The sequence below is a fragment of the Rhinichthys klamathensis genome, unplaced genomic scaffold (assembly GCF_029890125.1).
Source record: "Rhinichthys klamathensis goyatoka isolate OS25496 unplaced genomic scaffold, OSU_Roscu_1.1 h1tg000176l_1, whole genome shotgun sequence".
NCBI lineage: Eukaryota > Metazoa > Chordata > Actinopteri > Cypriniformes > Leuciscidae > Rhinichthys > Rhinichthys klamathensis.
The window spans coordinates 2439157-2464000 of NW_026606705.1; positions in this window are offsets into that span (position 1 = coordinate 2439157).

The window sequence follows — 24844 nt, forward strand, 5'->3', positions numbered from 1 at the left end:
CCAGCCTTTGAAAGAATTCTCTCACAAGGGACACTTGTTGCTGGCATACAAAGATATTTTTTAGCTAGGACATACAAATGAGGAAAGATTACTGCTCTCTCTTTCCAGTAAGTTAGAGGATCATGAGTTCTGGGCAAAAACGCATCGCTGAGGTTTTTTTTCACTTCCACTGTGGCATCAGCTGTAGGATTGTGTATCATCTGGGTCTCACGGATACGATTGTCAAAATGTTCCCATAAACTGTCTTGTGTTTCAACTGGTGTTGATGATGATGGGCCTGATGTGGACATTTGTGGTTCTGAATTAAAAGAAAACGGCAATTAGTAACAAATCATAAACTGACAACACATATTAAGTAGGGCTGTGCGATATGACGATATATATCGGATGGACGATATAAAAAGCCTATCGTTTCATATTATGCCATATCGTTTATATCGTGGTGTCGCAAAAAAACATTGTTTACGGCAAAAATTTGGATGACTGCAATCTTTCACGCCACCATGGGGATGCAGGCAGAAACGTGAATAACAGCATGAATGAAGGGGTGACAGAACCGGGTGTTTCCGAGCAGGAGAAGAACCAGCCAGAACAAACCGAGGAGCTCGTTCCTAAACGAGGGGCTAGATGGTTTGGTTAACTTTCTATTTGTTGTATTGACCATTTTAGGGTGGTTTGGATAAATAAACGCCAGTCTCAAATAGAGGCCTGGTCTGTTTTTTAGTTTCGGTTTGTATTTAATCTTCTAAAACCCGTCAGATCGTCTGTTTAAACCAGTTCTGTGGTGCAGATTGCGCGCATCTGGGCGGAGTTGTTAGCGCAAGCAGAGTTAGCGGAGGCCGGAGAGAGAATGAGATCGTTTTACAGGGTATAGCCTTCATTCTTTCTTGTTGATGTGTTTCGGGCAACAAGTTCATAGGCTCGATGGATATTACCAGTAATGTATTGTTCAGCCCATGGCTGTCACATCGTTTCGTTTTTTTTAATTCTGCCAATAAAAGCTATGGTTATATTAAATGTACAATTATCGTTATGTATATACTGACTTCACCCTGTGCTGCAACATACATTTAGTTGTAGCCTACATTCATTTACAGAAATCAGCTGGTTGAATTCAAATTGATGCTGTTATCGGATTTTCAGGTGATATTCCCAATTCATTCAGTTAACGGACGCTCTGAGGTAAAGTGTTCAGACTGCAGACTAAGCAACGATTGTATTTAATTGTACAGTACTATCATAATATAGTACAGACATGATCTTAATTCCTTAATGTCCTTAAACATAACAATTTGCTGGCCATAAACTGACAGCGCGCGTCCGGTGTGCGATACCTCGAGTTGCTATAGACACGGCGCGCGCGCTTCTCGTCCGGTGAGCGACCCCCTTTAGACATAATAAAGTAGCCTAGGCTAATTCTTAGATTTACGGATTTGTTAAACACATTTATAAATAAAACGTAATCTTCGTTATCTCTAGGCCTACACTAAATGAAAGGCCTGTCTCATAGACGCCTGCCTCAAATACAAGCCGGTGCAGTTCGGCGATTTGGGAAAATAAAAGCCTGGGCTATTATTTGAAGTTTTACAGTATATCGTGATATATATCGTTATCGGGATATGAGATGACTTCTATCGTGATATGAGATTTTGGTCATATCGCCCAGCCCTAATATGAAGTATAAATTTCATGAATCACATTACATAAGATAACATAGACTGAAACTCACCAGGAGTTGTGTTTGAACGCATCAGTGAAGCACACTCCAGTGTGATGTGCTTTTCAGCATCCAGGGCTTTGGCAGGATGTCAGTAGCAGGCCTTGGTACAGGGGGAACACTACCATCCTCTGCACCCTGCAGAATGGCAGGATGAATGCTCCTCAAATGGCGCATCATGGATGATGTATTGTTGCAGTAGGCTAGCTGCCGATCACAATACACACATCTCACTTTATTTGGGGTTTCCAAATGGAAATGCTCCCACACCACAGATGTACGGCATCTCTTCTGTGGAGCCTCCATTTCTATCTATCTTATCTATCTATCTATCTATCTATCTATCTATCTATCTATCTATCTATCTATCTATCTATCTATTTTATATGTAGCCTATCTATCTAATAATCTATATGTATCTGTAATATATGTATCTATCTATTAATCTATATATATATATATATATATATATTTCTATCAATGCATCTATTAATGTTACACTATATGTACTCTGTGTGTCTTAAAGTCAATGTGTAAATGTAAATTAAATCCTAAATATAACTAAACAAATCGCACTATAAATGTCACTATATCACCAAAAATCCGCTATCTCAAAACCAAACTCCTCTCACAAAAACCCACGATATGAAAATGCGTTGACAAAACTTTTATACTGTGTGATTGTGTGATTTGTTCCCGAACCGACCAATCAATGAAACCCTGATTCGGAGGAGCACTCCACCTGATGAAACACTTAGACGCTTCATTTAGCCGTTGTCACGTGACGTGGGTGTTTTGAATCACGCTTCGGATCAGTGTTTCGAATCATCTTTGCTTCGGGATCTCGCAAAGCTTCGGAACGTCTGTTTCGCGCCAGCCATCCTTACCGTAGTCCTGTCTTGTTTTGCCCCCGCGTGGGCTTTGTTTTCCCGGTTATTTGTTTAATAAATCGTGTTGCCTTGACTACTGTCTGCTATTGGGTTCATCCTTCCTCATCCACATAACAGAATAAACCGACCAGAACCGAACCCAGCAGACATTACGTCCTCTTATGTCAGGCATAACCTTGATGATCTTAAGGATTGGTGGCACAGGACCATCGCTGACTCTAAGAGGGGCAAACTCCCGATTCCCTCCCAGGGAGAGTTATCATTGTGTGAGTATGCCCGGGTCGCCAACGAGAGGAGGTTTTTCCTGCCTGATCACCTCCTAAACCGCTACCTCATTGCGGGTCTCAACTCTCCTCCACCCCTGGCTGAACGGGAGAGCCTGGTTTGCCATTCGTTCGCTGATGTGGTGGATTGTTTATCGAGGAGAGAGTCCCGGGGGTCCATCTTGTCTTCACCACCAGTCAAGCTGCCAGTGATTCCGGAGGGTCGTGTCCTATGCGTCGTTTCCCAGGGGAATCAAGCTGGTTCCACTCCCGTGACGTCATCCGGACCCGAAGGTCTACTCGGCAAACTAGAGAGACGGCTGTCGTGGGAGTCGACTTCGGAGTCCTCTTCCACTGAGACTGCAGTCCCTGCTGTGCTTCCGCAACTGGTCACAAGCCCGGCTATGTCCTCTGCACCGCGACCCAGGAAGAAGAAGAGGAAGAAGGGAGCCTCTTGTCCTCCGTCTCTGTCTTCCCCAGAGCCCGCTCCAGCGAGCGCCGTCCCAGAGCCCGCTCCAGCGAGCGGCGTCCCAGAGCCCGCTCCAGCGAGCGCCGATCCCAAGTCAGCTGCTGTGAGAGCTGCAGAAGCAGTCCTGCGATCGGTATCAGCTCGTCAAAGGATGCCTGTTGTCATTGCCGCTGAGGCTTTAGCTAATTATTTGTCAAGTCTTGTCAAAATCCTTGAACCTGTCTGTCCTGCCTTGTCCTCAACACCCGAGCCAGTCACGGTGAGCGCAGCACCCACGCATGTCTCCGTGAGCGCTGCACCTGGTCCTGTCCCTGTGAGCACAGCACTCGATCCGGTCCCTGAGAGCGCAGCCCCCACGCCTGCCACAGTGAGCGTCAGACCCACCCCTGGTCCTGTGAGCGCTGCTCCCGAGCCTGTCGCCGTGAGCGCTACACCCAGTCCTGCCCTGTCGCCTGCCATGTCCCCTGTCAGGAGTCCCGTTACCTCATCCTCTGTGTCCTCCATGTCTGAGCCTGTTGCTGCTCCCTCTAATGCAGTATCCCCATCTGTTTTCCCGGTCTCCCCCGTCTCCACTAGTCCCCGGACTGTTTCACCATTTGTTCCTGTCCCCACTGTCCCTGGACTTCCGTTTGTTTCCCCTGTCCCCACTAAGCCCCGGACTGTTTCTCCCAAGACCTCTACTCATGTGTCCCCGTCCAAGCCTGCCCGGAGTTCTCGTCCTCAGCCCTCCTCCCGTGGACCCAAGACCCCCAGTCCTCCCATCCACCCTGGACCTCCCCCCATGAACTCTGTGTTTCCTCCACCTCCTTTGCCTTGTATGTTGTTTTTGGTGTTTCACCCGAACCCTGTTATTGTTTATTCCTGTTTGCCATTGTTAGTGTTTTCCATGTTTTGTTGGTTTTTATCTATGTCACAGTCTGTCTTGTCTTGTGTTTAGTTTCCCCTTGAGGAGCGTCTGGAAGCCGCTCCTTAAGGTGGGGGTTCTGTCATGATTCTGCCATCTTGTCTTTGATTTCACTGGTCTTGTGGCAGGATCATGGCAGACCCATGTTTCATGTGCAGCACATGGCCATTTGTTTGGGCCATGTGCTCGCGTTGTCTCGTCTCTTTACCCCGCCCCCTTGTTATCCTGATTTAGTCATTATTGCTTTATCTGTGTCACCTGTCATGTCATGATTAGTCTCCCTATTTTATCCCCTTGTGTTTCACTGTCTCTTGTCGGTTCATTGCCAAATGTTACTTGTGAGTACCCTGTGAAAGTCTTGTCTTTGAAAGTCTAGTCATTGTTAGTTTCTCTTGAAGTGTTGTTTGTTTTCTAGTGTTTTGTCAGTGTCGTTGTCTAGTTAGTCACCGTAGTCCTGTCTTGTTTTGCCCCCTCGTGGGCTTTGTTTTCCCGGTTATGTGTTTAATAAATCGTGTTGCCTTGACTACTGTCTGCTATTGGGTTCATCCTTCCTCATCCACATAACACTTTTATCATGGATGAATACACTTTTTTGGGCTTCAAATTTTCTCCAGCCATTCACTGGCATTATAAAGCTTGGAAGAGCCAGGACATTTTTTAATATAACTCTGATTGTATTCGTCTGAAAGAAGAATGTCATGTACACCTAGGATGACTTGAGGGTGAGTAAATCATGGGCTAATTTTCATTTTTGGGTGAACTATACCTTTAAAGACATACATCATTCTTATAAAAATACCTGAGATGGCTTGATGAACAAAGATATATTATCACTATCATGTGTAGAGTCTGGACCAATCAGACCCACAAATTATTCATTATTTTAATCCAGCAAACTCACTCTCCCAACAAAGGTTTGTAGAATTTCCCCCAAAACTAACATCACAAATGAAGCCTACCCACTGGCAGAACCTGGTGTCCTGTTACAGGACACATTAAGACTGATAACAAGCGACCAACGGAATTTCCAGAGAGTTGTGACACTCTCTTAATTCTTGCTGAGAAGAAGAAATGACCCATTTTAATCCTATATTTTCTATATATATAACCATGTGATAAATGTATTGACATGTGTATCTATTTTTCCATCTCATAATTTTCCTTTTATGTGGTTTGGCCTATGTCTACATTCTCTCTTCTAAACTATTTTTGTCTGAAACAGGACTTGCATACTATGGTTAACCAAAATCATATGTGTAGCATGTTTACTCTCTATGAACTCCAATCTTCATCCCCCATTTGTTAATTTACATTACATTTTGCTAACTTTATGACGCATTAGTATTATAAGAATCTTGAAGATTCTTTTTGTAAAGACCCAATGAAATTAAACATTCAAATGCCCTGCTAGAAAACAAAGCGTCGTAAAAAGGGACAGCTTTGTATTGGCTCACGCACCTCCAGAGGGTGTGACATCTTCAGGCTTTAAAATTCACTGATCACAAGATTAGCTCTCTTGTCCTCTTGCTCTTAGCTCTCTTGCTCTCTTAGCCTCTGGCTCTCTGACTCTCTTGGTCCTTCCTGAGAAGTCCTAACGTGAAGATGATGCTGAACTAGAAGTCCGTCAAGGACTCCCAAGCTTGCGCCAGGCTGCGGCCTTGTCTTTCCATTCACTAAAGATCCTCTGACTCCCACTGGTTCTCTCTCATCAAGACCACATCAGCAAAGATCAACTGGAGCCTCAACGAATTGCATCAGGACAGTTTAATTAAAATGGACGAGACATGCAAGTATCAAACTTAGTCTCATTATTTGATACATTAAGTATCCTTACCCCTTTTAACCCTCTGGGGTCTAAAGTGTTTTTGGGGTCCTTGAGATGTTTTGACATGCCCTGACATTTGTGCTTTTTTCAGTTGCTTATAAACATTAATGGCACAGGTGAAATTACACTCTATTTAGCACAAACACGGCTACCATAATATGTGAGCAACATGTATGTACATGTTTGTATTTTTGAGAGAATATTGTTTATGCATGGTTATTGAAAAAAACAAAAAATTTAAGTTTCTGAAATAAGGCCACAAAACACATACTAAATATGTGTCCACAAGACTTTTTACTAATGGATGTTGTCGCCTAGAGTTTTTGCTTCAAAATGATCTGAAAATCATCCTGCCTAATCATTCACATAAAACAATAGATTGTTTTAAATTGTGGAAAAAAAAATTTTGTTTGGAAAGGCAATATGGGTGGAGGCGTGAACAGCCCAACCCCCTCATGTATAATTAGGTGATTCTCACCTGAGAAGACAAAGACCCACATAATAATGAGCCTTTCATTCAGGTGTGTCACACAAGAAAGAATGCAAGGACAATATATATATATATATATATATATATATATATATATATATATATATATAATCAAAATATAAATTAAAGTCAAAAGCACATTTTTAGTCATACCTGTCATACCCGACCCCAGAGGGTTAAAGAAGGCCGTGTTAGAACTAAACTGATGGTTTGCTTAGGGTGTTGATCTGCTGAACATCAAACAATGCTATAACTTCTTGCTTTCCTGTATTCTTCCCTTGGTAAACTGTATGCATGTATGTATGTGTATTTTAGAGTAGTTTAAATGTTTAGTCTAGTTAATAAAGTCTTTTTCATTTCACACGTAAAGTTGTCTGTGTCTCAAGCTCATATCTGGAGTCACTAATCATAGATTTTGACTACTTGCTCTTAGTAGTAATTAGTAAGAAAGACATTTCCCATGCCCCAGAAATGTACATTTCTATTAATCAATTAATAACCAATATTGAGTGTTTACGGGATGAACCGAGTAATTGGTTGTAATGTTAATGTAGCTACATCAAGTTAACCTGATTAACTGATCCAAATATTCATAATCAATTATAACAAGTTATGATTGATTATTAATTTTTCATAGAGCTAAGCGAGGGATGAATCAGTATGTACTGGGCTTCCAGTATGAATGGAACGGATATGAAATGCGCTCCATATCGCTATCATCTCCCCATTTTGGGTAAAAAAAGATAAATAATACTAAAGTACTTTATAACGTAGTTACTTGAGTAGTTTTTAAGCCAACTAATTACCCAACAAACACAGAACGTTGGCACAACGTACACAACCTTCTAACAACGTTTTAACAACATGGCCAAACGGTTGCTGTAACTACGCTGTGTAGTGAAGGTTGTTACAGCGTTGTCACAATGTTCAGACTGATCTCATGAAATGGTGTATGTATGACACGCCAATTCGTATTTCCATTTTTGGCGTGCTATCAACACGCATAATCGCTTTTCAGTGTGTTTATCAACGCCTTGACTTAACGTTACATTACTGTATATATAAATATATGACCTACCCCAACCCCGTCCCTAAACCTACCCGTCACTGGGGTTAATACCATTTATGAGTCTTCACCTACCATCCTAGGAAAAAAAATATTGCTCCACAGATGTAAATATACATTTTGCTTCGTTTCGCTCGTACATTTAACGGCGTGTACATACACGCGGAATCACTCGGACATTTAACGGCGTACGCATACACGCAAAAGATGACGGTTAATTTCGGCGTGGACACACACGCGGAAAATCAGCCTTTTAAATTTCTCAGCTGACCGTTGGGCCGCCTCATTCTTCATCGAGCAAGGACACGTGAGAAGTGCATTTAATTTATCTCAGATAAATAAGATACGGAATTATACAAACACAACCTACAACTTCCTTGTGTAATAATGTGACATTTATTTGAACATCTTCTGGTCAGGTATGCCAAATATTTAACTTTATGCCAAAAGTTATAAGCCATTATGAAGCCAAAATGTCTTTAATGATGAGCACAAGCAGGCTAATTGATTTCAGCACTTCTTGAACAGGCAGCAACGTAAGCGCGTAGCCTTCTTGTTGCACGTTAATGTCTTTTCCCTTTGTTTGGAAACGCACAGAGAAAAAAGATTATGTTTGTAACCGCTCACACACGTGTTTATTTTTCCTTTGATTTGTCGTCTCATTCGTTTCTTTGCTAGATTTTCATGTCTCTCGTCCTCATGCTAGTTAACATTAGTCACTCCCTGTATATAATGTTTTTTTTTTCTCACAAATGTATAACTGCAATTTGATTACCATATGCAGTTTTAATAAAGTTGAATTGTCTAACCTTCTATAACATTTTTACTCTTCAAAGTGTACAATTGCAGGTGTTGATTATAATTAATCTACTGTTAGGCCCATAAATAATAATAAGGATAAACAATATTTAAAAAGTATATAATTATCTAACATATGACTAATTAAAAATTAACCAAAAAACATAACATGCTAAATGGGGGAAATCTATTTCTAGCATTTAAAAAAATGTAATTGTCAGAACGTCGTCTCAGTTGCTGAATGTCACGCAACAACGTTGCTATCGCCCTGTAGCGGCTTACAATTATACGTTGTTACAATGTGGCGAGCACGTAGACAGCGACGTTGCCATATAGAAATGCAACATGCCACAGACGTTGCCACAACACAAATGTGTTTGCTGGGTATGTACTCTTGTGTATCATGCCATTACTTTTGAACCATGGACTCTATTATTTTAATTACAAAGAATTATTAATATTATCATATTTGACAGATTTTAGCTATCATTTTAAATAATGACACTATTGTCATTTAGAGCTGTGTTACAGCGGAATCGGAACAGTCCTCATAGTTGAGTTTCCATAATTGACTCTGCTCTCAATCCATGAAAAAATAATCTAGTTATAAACTGTTAGCTAGTTGTAATTTTAAATACAAAATGTATTTTTGAAATATCAAAATATTACTATTATTATAATAATATACAGTATACTTACAATCGTAAAACAGTCAAAAGTTTGGAGACTATTAATTTTTATTGTTATTATCATCACTATTTTAAACGTATGGGATTTATAAAGAGACCAAAAATATTAAACAAATCAAAATCTTTTATGGAGGACCAAACCTATAAAAATTTAAAATAAATAACTAAATATGTGATTAAATGTAAAAAACAACAAAAATAAATGACTATTTATACTTTTATTTCCCTATTTATGTATAATTATATTTTCCCACATTTATTTATTCATGCATTTATTTATTTCCATTTTTATTTGTTTTCACTTTTATTTATGTATATATGCATTTACGCCTACATGTATTCATTTATTTATTTATATATTTATATATTTATTCATTTATTGCTCTGTATGCTAATGAGGGGGGCGTGTTTTACCTCAGACATAGCAATCGAGCTCAGAGTGGCAGTGCTGAAGCATTGAGGCCATAGTGACGCCTTGTGGTGTGACCAAACACTACGCAAGAGGTTTGTGGACGAGACTATACAGGTGTCACAGGAAATAAATGACTTAGAGATGGGCAATATGGCCAAAATCTTACATCACGGTTTATGTCCATTACTTTACTTAGCTATTTAGGCCTACCATACATTGATAGGTCTACTCTTTACTCCGGACATGGCCGTAAAACATCAGCATTTCTAAAATGTCTGGGCACACATGAAAAGAATCCGCTGATAACAGACACTTTTACACAAATTATCCACTATTATCCACATTTAATGCCATGCATTGTAGATCTGTTTACAGAAGCTAGCTGCATTTTTAATGTATCATCCAAAAACAATGTTGACAGCAACAAACTTTTCCATAAAAAGGTGACATTTCCGCTATAAATTGATTTCCTTGGGCATTTTTAAAAACCTTTTTAAATAGTAGGCTATATGCGTCATAATGTAGCCTTTAAGTTCTTAAGTTTAACTGGTCAATTTAGTTAATAAGGGCTGTACTATAGGGCTGTTACCAGGCAAATAAAATCAGTTTCAACAAAATCCATCTTCGCACTGCAGATGTGGGACGTGCAGACGCTGACTCTGAATGGCATTAGATATTATTTAAACAGACTGTTAATGCAGAGGAGCCATGGGTGCATTTGCACTACAATAGCATAAATAATGTTATGAGATTATTTTTTTATATAACATTTTGAATATTGAAATATCGTCGCTGTCCGATGAAAACCACGTATGTCCATTTTGCCGATTTTGAGATTTTTCGACGGATAGAATGTCCAGGTTCATTTCCGTATACAGCATGCTTCACATTATCTAAATGACCAATGAAAAGTTGTGAAATCATGCCATCTGATTTTCACGTATATCCATTTGGTGTCAAAGCTGTCAATCACGCCGCGTATCTCCCACCCTATGGATGCATCTCGCCGGTCTCGTGAAGTTTCGAAGCACTGCTACTTGGGCGCAGAGATATCACGCAACACCTGAAATAAAGCTTGCCACAAATAACTGGCGAAAGTAATGATTATGCATGAAACATTTGAATTGTTGATAAAGTTGACGATGCAGACTCGCCATCTTCGCAGTAGTGAACGCGCCTAGAGAGAAATGCACACTTCATATGAAGTGCTTCTTATTTATTAATAAATTTGTTGATGAAACATTGATTAAAATGAAGATACAATTTATACAAAACGAAATAAAATTTAAAGAAAGGCTTTCTACAAAACAAAACTTAGTAGATCAAAATCTGACCCATTCCAAATGTTTTCCGATATAGGCCTATTGGTCATCTTATGATTCTATCTTACTCATCTCATGCGGTTCCGTTTTCATATAATCAACATAGATGAAATAAAAAGAAAAAAACATTATATTATTTAAACATAAATATGAAACGTATGTTTAAGTTTTTTAACTTATAAGCGTCACACCGCTCCGCTTTGCTCACATGCTAATAATCAAATAATACCCAGCGATCTTCGAATATTATTTTTGCTTGAAAATTTCGTTTTGTATAAATTGTATCTTCATTTTAATCAATGTTTTCATCAACAAATTTGCAAGCTTTATTTCAGGTGTTGCTTGATAGCCTATCTCTGCGCCCAAGTAACAGTGCTTCGCCTGTGCTTCCCTGTCATCTTTCCCTATCAGTCTAGCATTGCCATGTCAGTGCATTGATTCATTGTCCCTTCATAGTTTGCAAGAGACATATAATAAACTGAGCGTATTAATAATCTGAGACGTAGGCTATTTAATAAACTGAGCGTAGCGTGACTGGGTCATTCTAATTAATGATCGGAAAAAACGCGTATCGACGACCGTTACTGTAAAATATGCACGTATGTCCATTTAAACTCAATTTTGGTCAAATGTGGATTATATCATTTCACTGGCAAGAATATGGTTACATTTAAAGTTGTCGTACCAAGTATGACAACGCTACGTTCAACTGCTTTTGAAATTACGTGTTTTTTTCACTTCCTGAAAAGTAACCGTTTTGGACATACGTGAATTTCATTGGGCAGCGACGATATGTTGAATATTAGCAGCAATATTGAATATTGCTGATGTTTTACGGCCATGTCCGGAATAAAGAGTAGACCTATCAATGTATGGTAGGCCTAAATAGCTAAGTAAAGTAATGGACATAAACCGTGATATAAGATTTTGACCATATTGCCCATCTCTAAGTCATTTATTTCCTGTGACACCTGTAAAAATCCAAAGGTTTTAGATGTATCATGAGAAACATCAATTCAGTCAATTCTGTTGTGTATGTGTTTACAAAGGTTTTTAGGAAATCAATTGCTTGTCAGTTATTAAACAATTTAATTAAACGCTCATTAAACATATCTCATTTTTTCATGTTATAGATTTTACCTGCTATGTTTAGAATTATGGTTCCGGCAATACATAAAGCTGTGTTAATCTTCATCCTTATCTTCTGGTCTGTGATGCTGTTTCCTTCACTGTCAGGTTTAATGAGATGTAAAGTAAGGACTGCCACATGTATCAGTGGTTCTCTGGCCCCACCCTCTATAACGTTTATCTCTGATACAATCAAAAAGCTTATTCGGAGGTTTTTCATTGGCGTTTGTTTTGGATGTGGGTGGGTCCAACTACTTTATGAAAAAATAGAAGAATGTATTGTCACACAACGGGTAAAACCAGACCAGTTTATGCAATAACAGCGGTTTCCTGTAAGTGACAATATATCAGGAACTGTACTCCCATTTAAAGGAAAGCAAGAGCAAAAAATGTAAAACAATGTGCTAATTTCTTGTCAAGACTTTAATTTGAAATGAAACGTTGATTAAAAATAGTTTGTTTAAATGAATAAGAAGTGTTATAAGTCTGTTTTGAAATATATATATATTTTTTTTAAATAAAGGTTTCAAAGTCAAGGATATCAGACTGTGTATGTATATTTACACTGCAAATATGGGCAGCTGAATTATAAGGGGGAAAAAAAACTAAATTTGAGGAGAAAATTACTTAAAACAAGACAAATTATCTGTCCATGCAGCAAGTTAATTTCACTTAACAAGAAATCTTGAAATAACATTATTAAATCTAAAAATAAGAAGGACCTTATAAGTATTCAAAAGGGTTAAAATAAGTAGAAAAGACCGATTATTAGATAAAATTACTTGAAACCAAACTTCCTACAGCACAATAATAAGTGAAATATACTGAATATAAGCAAATAATTCTTACTTAAAAAGATTTGTATTCTTAATTTGAGCAAATTAAGGCTTCGGAACAAGACAAAAATAACAAATTTAAGTAAATTTTTACTCCGTTTTAGTGAAGAATGATTAAGCTGTTACTTGATACAAGTTTGCTCATCTTGAAATAACCTAAATCCAAACTAAAACTAAAACCAGAAACTTAAAACCAGTCCTCATTCTTAGAATATACATCTTAACTGATTTGACTGAATCACAACCACGGCAAATGAGTACTGTCAACATTTATTACAGTTTTTTTCAATCGCTAACAAGCGCTTACCCATACTTCAGATACTTTTTCTAAACTCTTAACACAGACTCACACCTACAAAACACAATTGGCCAAATGGATAATTTTCTTCTCAAAAACAGATTTTGTTAAATATATACTAACTCAAAATAGAACACATCTTTCTCTGCACACACTAACTTTACCAAAACACTGGAAATCTGACTCAAAATGAAATTATTCTGTCATAACACTTGTTTTCACTTCACAAGGTACATGCAGTCAATCAAAGTACACCAGGTTTCAAAATACTGGCTGTTGTTGAAATTACAAAAACTGTATAGACTTTTATGTTTCAGTTTTACAGGTATTTGCATGCAAAACATGCAATCCACCGTTTTTACACTAAATTTCTTGGTTGGGAACTGTATGTCCACATGTACAGTAATGTTCACATTCAAAAGCATTCCAGTAAAAAGCAAATCTGTTTTTGTTCTGTTTCGGCAGCGAAAATAGTTTCAAACAACAGAACCATAGCACATCTCACAGCAACACTCATCCATGATTCATTACTGATTCATTCAGCGTTTTGAACTAATCGCTCGAGTCAAAGATTCAATTACACATTATTAAACCGCCTCGTTCTGAATAAATCAGCCGTTTGAACGAATCGTTTAAATGAATGACTCAATGACTCGCTCATTACAGTTTTTTCTGATTGCTTAAGCACATTTTTTGTAACTATTGGCTATTTTTGCAAAACTCTACACACAAATAAGAAAACCTTTCACCCAATTATCAAAACATTGTAGTTCTCTTGCAAAAGCGAACACAGCTAGATTAACTCTTCACACCTTTGTAAAAATGGTGTTTTCGTATCAAACAGTAAACACAAACCATCATCTACTAAGCACACAATGTGCCAACTACACACTGATGGTATGAATACAAAACACATCTGGCTTTTGCTTTCTCTGTGTACAGATGTCAATTTGAGGTCATACTTTTGTCATAGTGTCATGTAAACATACAAGGATCCAAACTTCAAGTATTGGTGTTCATTCACACTCATCAAAACCAAGACAAAGTCAGAACAAAAAATAGTAATTTCACACAAAAAAAAAAAAAAAAAAAATTCAGCCTACATCATGACGTATTTCTGGGTCAGGCCACAAAATTTCATCGCATGCGATATCCTCCAGTCCAAGGCACCGGGGAAAATATCTCCTTGAATGCCGTATCCAGGCCTGACATGATGCCTGGTCAATATCTCCACATGCCTCCTCCATTGCCTGTAAAAGGGCTACCTGTTGATGAGGATGACGGTCGTACACTTTCCAGCGCCAGGCAGAGAAGAACTCCTCGATGGGATTTAAGAATGGAGAGTATGGAGGGATGTTGAGTGCCATGAAGAATGGGTGGTCTGTAAACCAGTTGCGGACCAAAGCAGCCCTATTGAAACTAACATTGTCCCATATGATGACATATCGGGTATGCTCTGGTCTCTGAACAGTGACCATGTCATGTAAGGTGTCCAGGAATGCAATAGAGTCTGCTGGTTTATTTGTATAGGTTGTATAGTATTTACAGTCATTACGTTCCTGTGTATATTGCGTGAATCACGGGTGGTTGGGCAGATATTGGGCCCTATTTTAACGATCTGAAACGCAAGTGTCAAAGCGTAAAGCGCAAGTAACTTTGTGGGCGGATCCCGGCGCTGTTGCTATTTTCCCGGCGGGATAAATGCCTCTTGCGCTTGGCGCAAATCTAAAAGGGGTTGGTCTGAAGTAGCTTCATTATTCATAGGTGTGGTTTGGGCGTAACGTGAAATAAACCAATCAGAGCGTCATATCACATTCCCTGTAAGAGGAGGCGCGCTTGTTGTAAAGCGGATTCCTATTATAACGGCGGATTTGCCAGGCGCGCACCAGGAGCGGTTCATAGCCGAGGAGAGCAACGTTCTCGTCAGGGCCGTAAAACACAGAGAAGTGACATTGGGGATGGAGAAACCCACCCAAATTAACTTCTGTTAAACAGGCGTATGATAATTTGGGTAAATGTGTAAGCTACATGCTTTTATAATAAATTGTCTATCTATCTATCTATCTATCTATCGTAATAATGTATGATTTGCAAAAATGAAAACTGCTGCTTAGATGAGAGAATCAACGTGTATGCGTGTTGTGCACACGCTACATTGATTATGGCCAAGCATGCGCCCTTAAAATAGCATAATGAACAACGCGCAACGCGCCACTGACTTTAGACTAGGTTTTTTCTGGTCAGTGGCGCAATTGTTTTATAGAACAGCAAAATAGCATGAGGGAAAGTTTGCGCCGGAACACGCCTCCTCTTTGCGCTGAACCGCCCCGGGGAGCGCAAGTGTATTTCTTAGTTAACCGACGTGCGTCTGTGGAGGGAAAAATCCGCTTTGCACGGGTGCAAAATAGGAATGATACATGTGTCAGTGTACAAAGTCATTTGCGCCGAGTGCAAGATAGGGCCCATTGTGTTTTGCGGTAGGTGGTATGCCATACGGAACCGTTGCCACTGAAACTGCATATTAACGCACCAGTGGGGCTCGAAAGCCTTAGTCAAACGGGTTGGCCCGTATGGTTGGGTTGCGGAGAGATTGTGAGATTGTGGTTAGGTCTCAGCAGCAGGAGGGATGTAGAGGTCAGTAAGCTGGGCTGAGTTGAGTGGGGGACGGAGGGGGGTGACTCTGGGACGCCAGAGTCACTGTCGAGCCCTCTTGAGGTGTCGTGGGCTAGTCGACGAAACACTGAGGACGGAAGGTGCCCACTTGAAGACCCTAGAGATGTCCCCTACTTGGCTCAATCCAGACGGTTGTCGTGCTGCTCCACTAGGGAGACCACACTGTAGTTGCAGCCGTCGTGTGTGCTGACGCGCCAAGTACACTGCAGTCGTTAACGCCGGACAGAAGGGGAGTCACACCACCATATGGAAAGAAGCGTAAATGGGTGAAGCATAGTTTACTGTAAAGCTACGTCTTAGTGTTGCTTATCTTGGCGAAAGCGGAGTACAAATCAGCATGAAGTTTTAACGTCTACTCTCGTGTAATGGAAATCTGTGGCACGCAAGTACACGACTTAGTGCAGAAATGCTTACACTGTGTATATTTTGAAAGATGGTGTCATTATCAATTATGCGCTGCTGTATTTCGCGCAGTCTTATTGCATTATTGGCAATCACCATGTTCACTAAATGGGTCTCTTGCTCTGGAGTGAACATTCTTCCTCTGCCCCCAACATCTGGACGTCTAGCAATTCTGTAAAGTAACAATTTCAGTATTTTTGCATGTATGGTACTGTTGTGTTTCTCATTAGAGTATGGCAGTGCTACAAAGTACTTACCGATTCTCATTTCGAAATGTCCTAATGATGCTTGCCACAGTGTAGCGGCTCAAATTAGGCTGAACCCGTTGGCCAGCTTCCCTCAGGGTCATCCCATGGTTGATGACATGCTCCACTATTGTAGCTCTGATGTCATCAGTTATTCTATTTCTTACTCTTCTTACCCTTCCTCTTTCCCCTCCTCGTCCTCTTCTTGCTCCTCCTTGTCCTCTTCCTCTAATTGCCTCTAACCCTCTCGCTTCTTCGACTCCACGTCCTCTTCCTCCAACTTCTTCACCTCCACGTCCTCTTCCTCCAACTTCTTCACCTCCACGTCCTCTTCCTCCAACTTCTTCAACTCCACGTCCTCTTCCTCCTACTTCTTCACCTCCACGTCCTCTTCCTCCAACTTCTTCACCTCCACGTCCTCTCCCTCGGCCTCCTCTGATTCTCACTCTTCTCACTCTACTGCTCCTTCCGTTGTACTCCACACAGACAGCTTACCTGTGGCTTATTTATAGTGCTTAGGCTGATTGCAAAGTGAACTAATCATCTAAAACAGTTTTCACAGGTGAAAGTGTGCCAGACAGTTGGCAAAATAGTGTTAATGATAGCCATACATGTGTATAATTTTGTTGGGAGTGTATTGGAAATTTGGTAATTGAGTGTAAGCAGTGAGTTGTGTTTAAAGTTCTGCAAAAAGAGTGTTGTGCAGTGAATTGTGCCTACAGTTTTGCAAATGGTAAATGGACTGCATTTATATAGCGCTTTCACAGACCCAATGGCCACCAAAGCACTTTACATTTGCCTCACATTCACCCATTCACACACTCATTCATACATCGACTCAAAAATGTGTGTTACAAAATTGCAAACCTGAGTGGAAAGCAGTGTTTGTGCTTTTAGTTTTGCAAACTCAGTGAGTGGTTTTGCCATACGTATTAATAGTTTTAGAAATTGTGCTACAAGAATCACGATTAGCGCTTAAGCATTCAGAAAAAAACTGTAAGACGGTCGCCTGTCGCCACCTACTGGCGGTTTAGTTTCAAAGCATTATTCTTTTCAACATTCCTTATTTGTATATTCAAAAAATGTTTAAAACAATCTCATAATCTCATTTAATACAGTTATAATTTTTCAATGTAAATTCTTTAATTTGATTGGTAACAGCCTAGTGTCTTAATTGAATGTATTGATAAAATGTAAGAATTTGAAATGAAATTTAGAGCATACATTGACTAAAATCAACTTTATAAAAGTACAAAAAATTATTCTGATAAGAGCATTTTCAAAAATGAAACATTGACAGTGTAAGTTTAAAGGGAGTAAAGTCTCTGTTTAGGCCATAGGTCGGCAACCCGCGGCTCTAGAGCCGCATGCGGCTCTTAAGCGCCGCCCTAGTGGCTCACTGGAGCTTTTTCATAAATTTGAAAATGGAAAAAATATTTTTTGTTTTAATATAATTTCTGTAGGATGAAAAACATGACAAACATTCTTAAAGTTTTTCAACGTTGTAAAAATGTGTATAATAAATAATTAATTTCAACATTTCTGTCAACGAAGAATTTACGTCATAGACTGTGACACACGTGTCTGTCAAATCGGCGTGATGCCAGACCGGTGGCTGACAAACAAACCGGCGGGTGTGTCATGGGCCATAGATCCCAAGGGGAAAAAGAGAAAGATAGCTGAGCACTCCCAACGCACTTTAGTCATAGCTGTCAACCCTCCCGTTTTTTCCGGGTTTCTCACGTATTTTAGCTCTTTTCCCGCTGTCTTCCCGTTTTAGTATTTTCCCGTAAAATATCCCGTATTTTTACGCTCTGATTGTGTGAGACGTAGGCCTACAAGCTCGGGCAGATTCGGCTTGAAGTCGTTCATCCTCGGATGCGGCGCCACGCGCGCTGTTACAAAAAAAGCTGTGCACACAGCCAAGCGAAATGGGGTCTTGCCATCAACGCGTCATTTTTGCCGCGCTCGTGCGGACGCGTCGAGTATAAACAAGGCTTGACGGTAGAGATCCACTTTTGCAACACGACAGTCGCGTGTTGTCGCGACGCCTCCCCACATTTGTACATTGATGGGCGTTCCTCGTGTTTACCGCTATGGGCGTGGCTTTGAGCCAGCGGCCAGTCTAGAACAGAGGACTTGCGAGAGACTTCCCCCCGTCTCCATATGCTCTACGTCTATTGGATAGACGCTTCGCGTTTGACGGATTCATTTGCATAAAGCTGGGCATCGGCCAGCTTTTGGACGCACAGGATTTTTTCAAATGAAGCGCCGCCTTCCCGGGATGCTTTGCGGGCGCGTTAAAGTCGCGTGACGTCACCCATTGGAATAAAGCGGAGCGCGGCGCGTTTGAAGTGTCGCACGGACAAGTGGATCCGCACCGTTACTCCATGTCAGCGCGCGCTTTGATCGATAAAGGAGCACAGACCTCTCCCTAATCATCTACAGCATCCCCCGAAGCACCACCGTTTCCCTCCTAAGCTGATATTAGTATTTAAACATTCTCTGATATTTATTTTTTAAAATGACACAGTTTCTTTCTCTCATACACACACACACACACACACACACACACACACACACACACACACACACACACACACACACACACACACAGTGTCTCTTTCTCTCTCACTCATATGTAGTTATAATAAACTCTTTAGACTTTTAATGATTAGTGCTTTACTTTTAAAGTTTGTTGGTTAAGAATCGTGAAAAAAAAATTCCCTTATTTTGGGGATGGATTCCGGGAAATCTCCCTTATATTCAATGTTCAATGTTGACAGCTATGACTCTAGTGCGGCGCGGGACTAGATTTGATGGCCGAGTGCGAGCGCAGGCGGTAATGCACTCACTCTACTAAAACAAAATAGAAACGATTTACAGGCCAGAATTTCTATTCATAACATGTTTGCAGCGATGAGCGATATAGCCAATCACAGACATATGTGTTGATTTATTGAACGCAAAGGCCAATCAGAAGCATTTAAGATAGACTCAACTCACCGCTCAAAACTGACTTTTTTGTTCAGTGCTGAATTCTGTATGCTGGCAAATCCTCCAATTATAACGAACAACGTGTGGATATTATGAAAGATTGATTGTGCAGTCAGCTTCATTGATAATAACAGAGATGTGTGAGATCGCGATGAACTGTCAGCTTTAGGAATTATTAAGAGAGTGCACTTTGCACGCAATCAGTCATGCCAAACCATGCACGCATAGTAAACTGCTTGCTTTTATGTTAAATTAACAGTGGTTTGTGTTTTAATACTTTAATAACAAATAATTTATCGGGAAGGGATGTATGGTGGCGACACGTAGTCTAACTTGAAAGTATTTAGAGGTACAGAAAAAAGTCTATTTGCGGGCGGGAGCGGGACAAAACATAAATGTTGCGGGCGCGGGAGAAAGAAAGTTGAGAACGTCAGTTATAACGACCCACGCATTGAAAAAATGGTCGGGTTAAAATCGGGCTCGGGCTCATAATTACGTTTAATGTGTCGGGCCGGGCATGATTTTTTGGGCCCGATCTAAGCTCTAATTTGTAGCCTATTTATCATTTTGATACTAGAGGGCTAATATAACACTTACAGCATGTGTTGCCTTCATTATAAGGCTTATATAAAGCTTTTAATTTTTTGCGGCTCCAGACAGAATTTTTTATTTTTTTTGGTTCAATATGTCTCTTTCAACATTTTGGGTTGCCGACCCCTGGTTTAGCCTATAAAGGAGAACTTTTAATTTAAATTAATGTTAATTTTAAATCAGCCTACTTCAGTGTGATATGTTACCATATTATCATGCTTAATTTAATAATTGTAATATGATGTGATGATCAGATGCAGATATCTAAAGAATATGGGTGGTTGGCGGGTGGATTATTATTTATTTTTAACAACAGATTCGAGTGACTCAAATTGCACTAGATTAATGAATTTATCTTTAAAACGTACACATTTTTCTCCAGGGGCAGCATGCCCCCGGACCCCCTTAGTGTTATGATTTTACCACCTTCGCCTCATTTTGAGCCAGGAAAAACCCTGACATAGGCATGGGTAATGATGGGCTTACCAACAACATCCTCTGCAGGTGCAGTTAGTGGAGTGGTCAAAGTCTTGGGCAAGGTGTCTGATGCTGAGTTAGATGGCAGCGGTGAGGCCAGGGTGCTAATGTGTGGCTTCATTGGCACACGGGGGGCTGGCTGTGGTGAAGACACTTTTCCTGGGAAAAATAACCAAAAAAATGTGTAAACAAGTATAAGTAACAGGAAAACACAGGCCAATCTACTCTGGCGTACAGAAACGAGGACTATGTAGCACACTTTTATTTTTTCCCCTTTTTAGCACACACCTCCACTGAAACTGTCCTCGCTGAGTTCATCATTGCTCTCAAGAATTACATTGTAATCGCTTGAAAAACTTGTGTCGACACTTCTGTCGCCTTCTGTCTCCCTGTCTGTGGTGTTTGAGCATTAGAGAATCTTCTTCGAGGCCCCTCCTTGTGGCATGGACCCCTGCCTCTTCCTTGGGGACCTTATATTTTGGAGTCTCTTGTACATTTTGGTGTAGATGGTCAGCTGTAGTGAAAGGATGTTTGATAAGTGTTTTTTCATGTTGCCGTCCCACCCAGTTGGTAATAAAGGAAAAAAATACTTACATAAGGCATATCTGTGCCAGCATTTCGTAACATAGGGTAATAGTCAACAATCTTCTGTGACATTACTCTCATTTCGAGTTTGGGGGGGTATTTTACTTCTTTCCCCATGGGACTAACACGCAGGATCGCAACCATGCTGGTGATTGTGTTTCTTACAAGTCTGCAACATAGCTCCTTTGACATCTTGCAATCCTTTTCCTTTCCATTGCGGAGCAATGCAAAATACTGGCTGCGCACCATCTCTAATTCTGAATCTTTGTACACCACATACTCTGGTGGGTCTGGCATTTTCATAGTTTGGTCAGCAGTTTGGGATATAGGGGGGGAAGGCTGGAGGCTGATAAAGTGGCACGACACTGTCACAAACACACACGGGGGACAGAAGATCCAAAAGCAGCAGTCTTTTATTTAAAGGGCAATCCAAAGTCGTAGTCATCCAGTCCAGGCAAGGTTCAATATCCACAAAGGCAGTCCAAAACATAAAACGCAAACAAGACTCAGGCAAAGGAAGGACACAGAAGTGTGAGGACATAAAGTAACGACTCCGTACACATACTAACACGGACAGGGAATATATACACATATCTAACAAGACTTACACAGAACACCTGGGAACAATGATTACGGGGAACAGCTGAGTGCAATGAACTGATGAGTGACAGTGACAGACAGAATCCTGGGAATTGAAGTCAAATGTGAAGGACACCGTGAGAACGAGGACCTCTAGTGATAAACAAGGGAACACCACCAATCACTGTGACATAACCCCCCCTCTACGGAGCGGCTACTAGTCGCTCCACGACAACACTAAAACACGACACAAGAGTTCAGGAGGGAGGTGGAACGGTGGAGGATCAGGGGTAGGGATGGTGGGCCAGGTCCGTGAAGGGAGACAGGAACAAGGGGTGAGGGCTTAACCGGGGACCAGGGCAAAACAGAGAGTCCATCGGGCGGCCAGGGCGGTGAAGACCCCTCGGGCGGCCATGGCGGTGAAGACCCCTCGGGCGGCCAGGGCGGTGAAGACCCCTCGGGCGGCCAGGGCGGTGAAGACCCCTCGGGCGGCCAGGGCGGTGAAGACCCTTCGGGTGGCCATGGCGGTGACGACCAGGGCGAAGACGACCACTCGGGCGACCAGGGCGAAGACGACCCCTCGAACGGCCACGGCACAGGAACAGACACTGGCTCAGGAACAGACACCGGCTCAGGAACAGACACAAGAACTGTAACAGTCACAAGAACAGACACAAACACAGAAACAAACACTGGCTCTGGCGCTGGCGCTGGAACAGGCACTGGCTCTGGAACAGACATTGGCTCCAGCTCTGGAATGGGCACTGGCTCTACCTCCGGCTCTGGAACGGGCCTTGGCTCTGCCTCCGGCTCTGGAGCGGGCAATGGCTCTGCCTCCGGCCCTGGAACAGGAGACACTGGCTCCGGCCCTGGAACAGGAGACACTGGCTCCGGCCCTGGAACAGGAGACACTGGCTCCGGCCCTGGAACAGGAGACACTGGCTCCGGCCCTGGAACAGGAGACACTGGCTCCGGCCCTGGAACAGGAGACACTGGCTCCGGCCCTGGAACAGGAGACACTGGCTCCGGCCCTGGAACAGGAGACACTGGCTCTGGCCCTGGAACAGGAGACACTAGCTCCGGCCCTGGAACAGGAGACACTGGCTCCGGCCCTGGAACAGGAGACACTGGCTCCGGCTCTGGAACAGTAGACACGGGCATGTCCAGGATCTGAGCCAGACGCTCCAGATAGTCCAGGTCCATGAAGGCAGACGGAACGTGAACAGTCTCTGACTGGGCAGACGGAACGTGAACAGTCTCTGACTGGGCAGACGGGCTGTGTCTCTTCCTTCTCCGGACCACCGGACTCGGGACCACCGGAACAGGGACCACCGGAACAGGGACCATCTCCTGACTACTTCCTCCACTGTGACCTCCACGGGTCCCGCGAAACTTGACCAACCGGGTCCCCTTAAAAAACTCTCTTCTCTCCCGCTCGGTGGCTGGGGAAGAGATATTAAAAAACATACCACTGGATCTGAGTTGACGGAGTCGTTCTGTCACGAACACACACGGGGGACAGCTGATCAAAAAGCAGCAGTCTTTTATTTAAAGGGCAATTCAAAGTCGTAGTCATCCAGTCCAGGCAAGGTTCAATATCCACAAAGGCAGTCCAAAACATAAAACGCAAACAAGACTCAGGCAAAGGAAGGACACAGAAGTGTGAGGACATAAAGTAACGACTCCGTACACATACTAACACGGACAGGGAATATATACACATATCTAACAAGACTAACACAGAACAGCTGGGAACAATGATTACGGGGAACAGCTGAGTGCAATGAACTGATGAATGACAGTGACAGACAGAATGCTGGAAATTGAAGTCAAATGTGAGGGACACCGTGAGAACGAGGACCTCTAGTGATAAACAAGGGAACACCACCAAACACTGTGACAGACACTAGTTGAGCGTATAATCCCACTCCCACTACAAGTGGTGGCCTCTTGGTCAGAAATATTTTCACACTAAAAAAATTGCAAGGGATAAAAAAAGAAAACGACAATTAAGAGCATTAATAATACAAGACATTTTGATAAACCCATTAGTTATTCCAATGTGTATTTACCTTTTGACTGATGAAATCCCAAAGCTTCTTTCTCCTAAGAAAATTTTCAGGGCCAGGGAAAAGATCTTTCAGGTCATCACGGCTAAGGCTTTTCAAAGCCTCCTCATCAATACTGGCAGCTGTAAATTGATCAGACAAATTAGTGTTTTTGTCTCTCTGAATTCCAAAACAATATAGTCCAAGACAGAATGTTTGACAGAAACCCTTAAAATACTATTTTTATTGTAATTGTTAATCTGAATGAAATTAACTTACTGCAATATGATTTTCAAAATGCTTGCCAAATGATTCTTACTTGAAAGAGAAATTGAAACTAAGCCCTTTTAAAGGAATGTCTAAAAAAAATTTACTGGCTAAGGCCAAATTGACCAATTAACCAAGCTTTCAACAACTATATCACTGAAGTTGCTGCTTCTGACAGCCCCATAAAATGTATATTGCTCAAAGTACATAAACTGGAGAACTGTGAGATCATAGACATACATAACTGCGGGCAACCCCTTCTATGAAGGTCGACATATTGTGACGTCATGTTTCTACCGTAGCCAACAGCGAACAAACAGCGCTACAGAGATGGGTAAGAAAGCTAGAGAAAAGCTAGAAGCTAGCCATAGACACCGTGAGTAGTGATTTTTCCCTTGTCAGTGGTGTAAAATATGTAGTTGGATTGTTTCATGTAACTTAGTTCTTCTTCCTCGCTGTGTTATGGCTTTGACAATCAGCTGATTAGTACTATTGACCATAAAACAGTAACGTTACAGGAGTCACCAACCCGTCGATCGCGGTCAACAAGTCGATCTTGGAAGCATTTTAAGTCGATCGCGAAGAGTTTTCAAAACCAGAGAATTTTTTTTAAATGAATTATTATTTATTAATTTGTGTGTAGTAAATGGTGTCTAGGGGATGCGGAGGCGCACGCGCTGTTACAATCACGTCATTTTTGCCGCGCGCACCTTTGCGCTCATGCGGACGCGTCGAGTTTAAACAATGCTTTACGCTTTAACCAGCTCAGCCACAGTAACAGCTCATATTAGCCAGCTAAACTCTTACTACCCTGTTAGAAAAAATATTTAGTTGGATAGTTTCATGTGGTTCTTCTCCCTCGCGGTATTATGG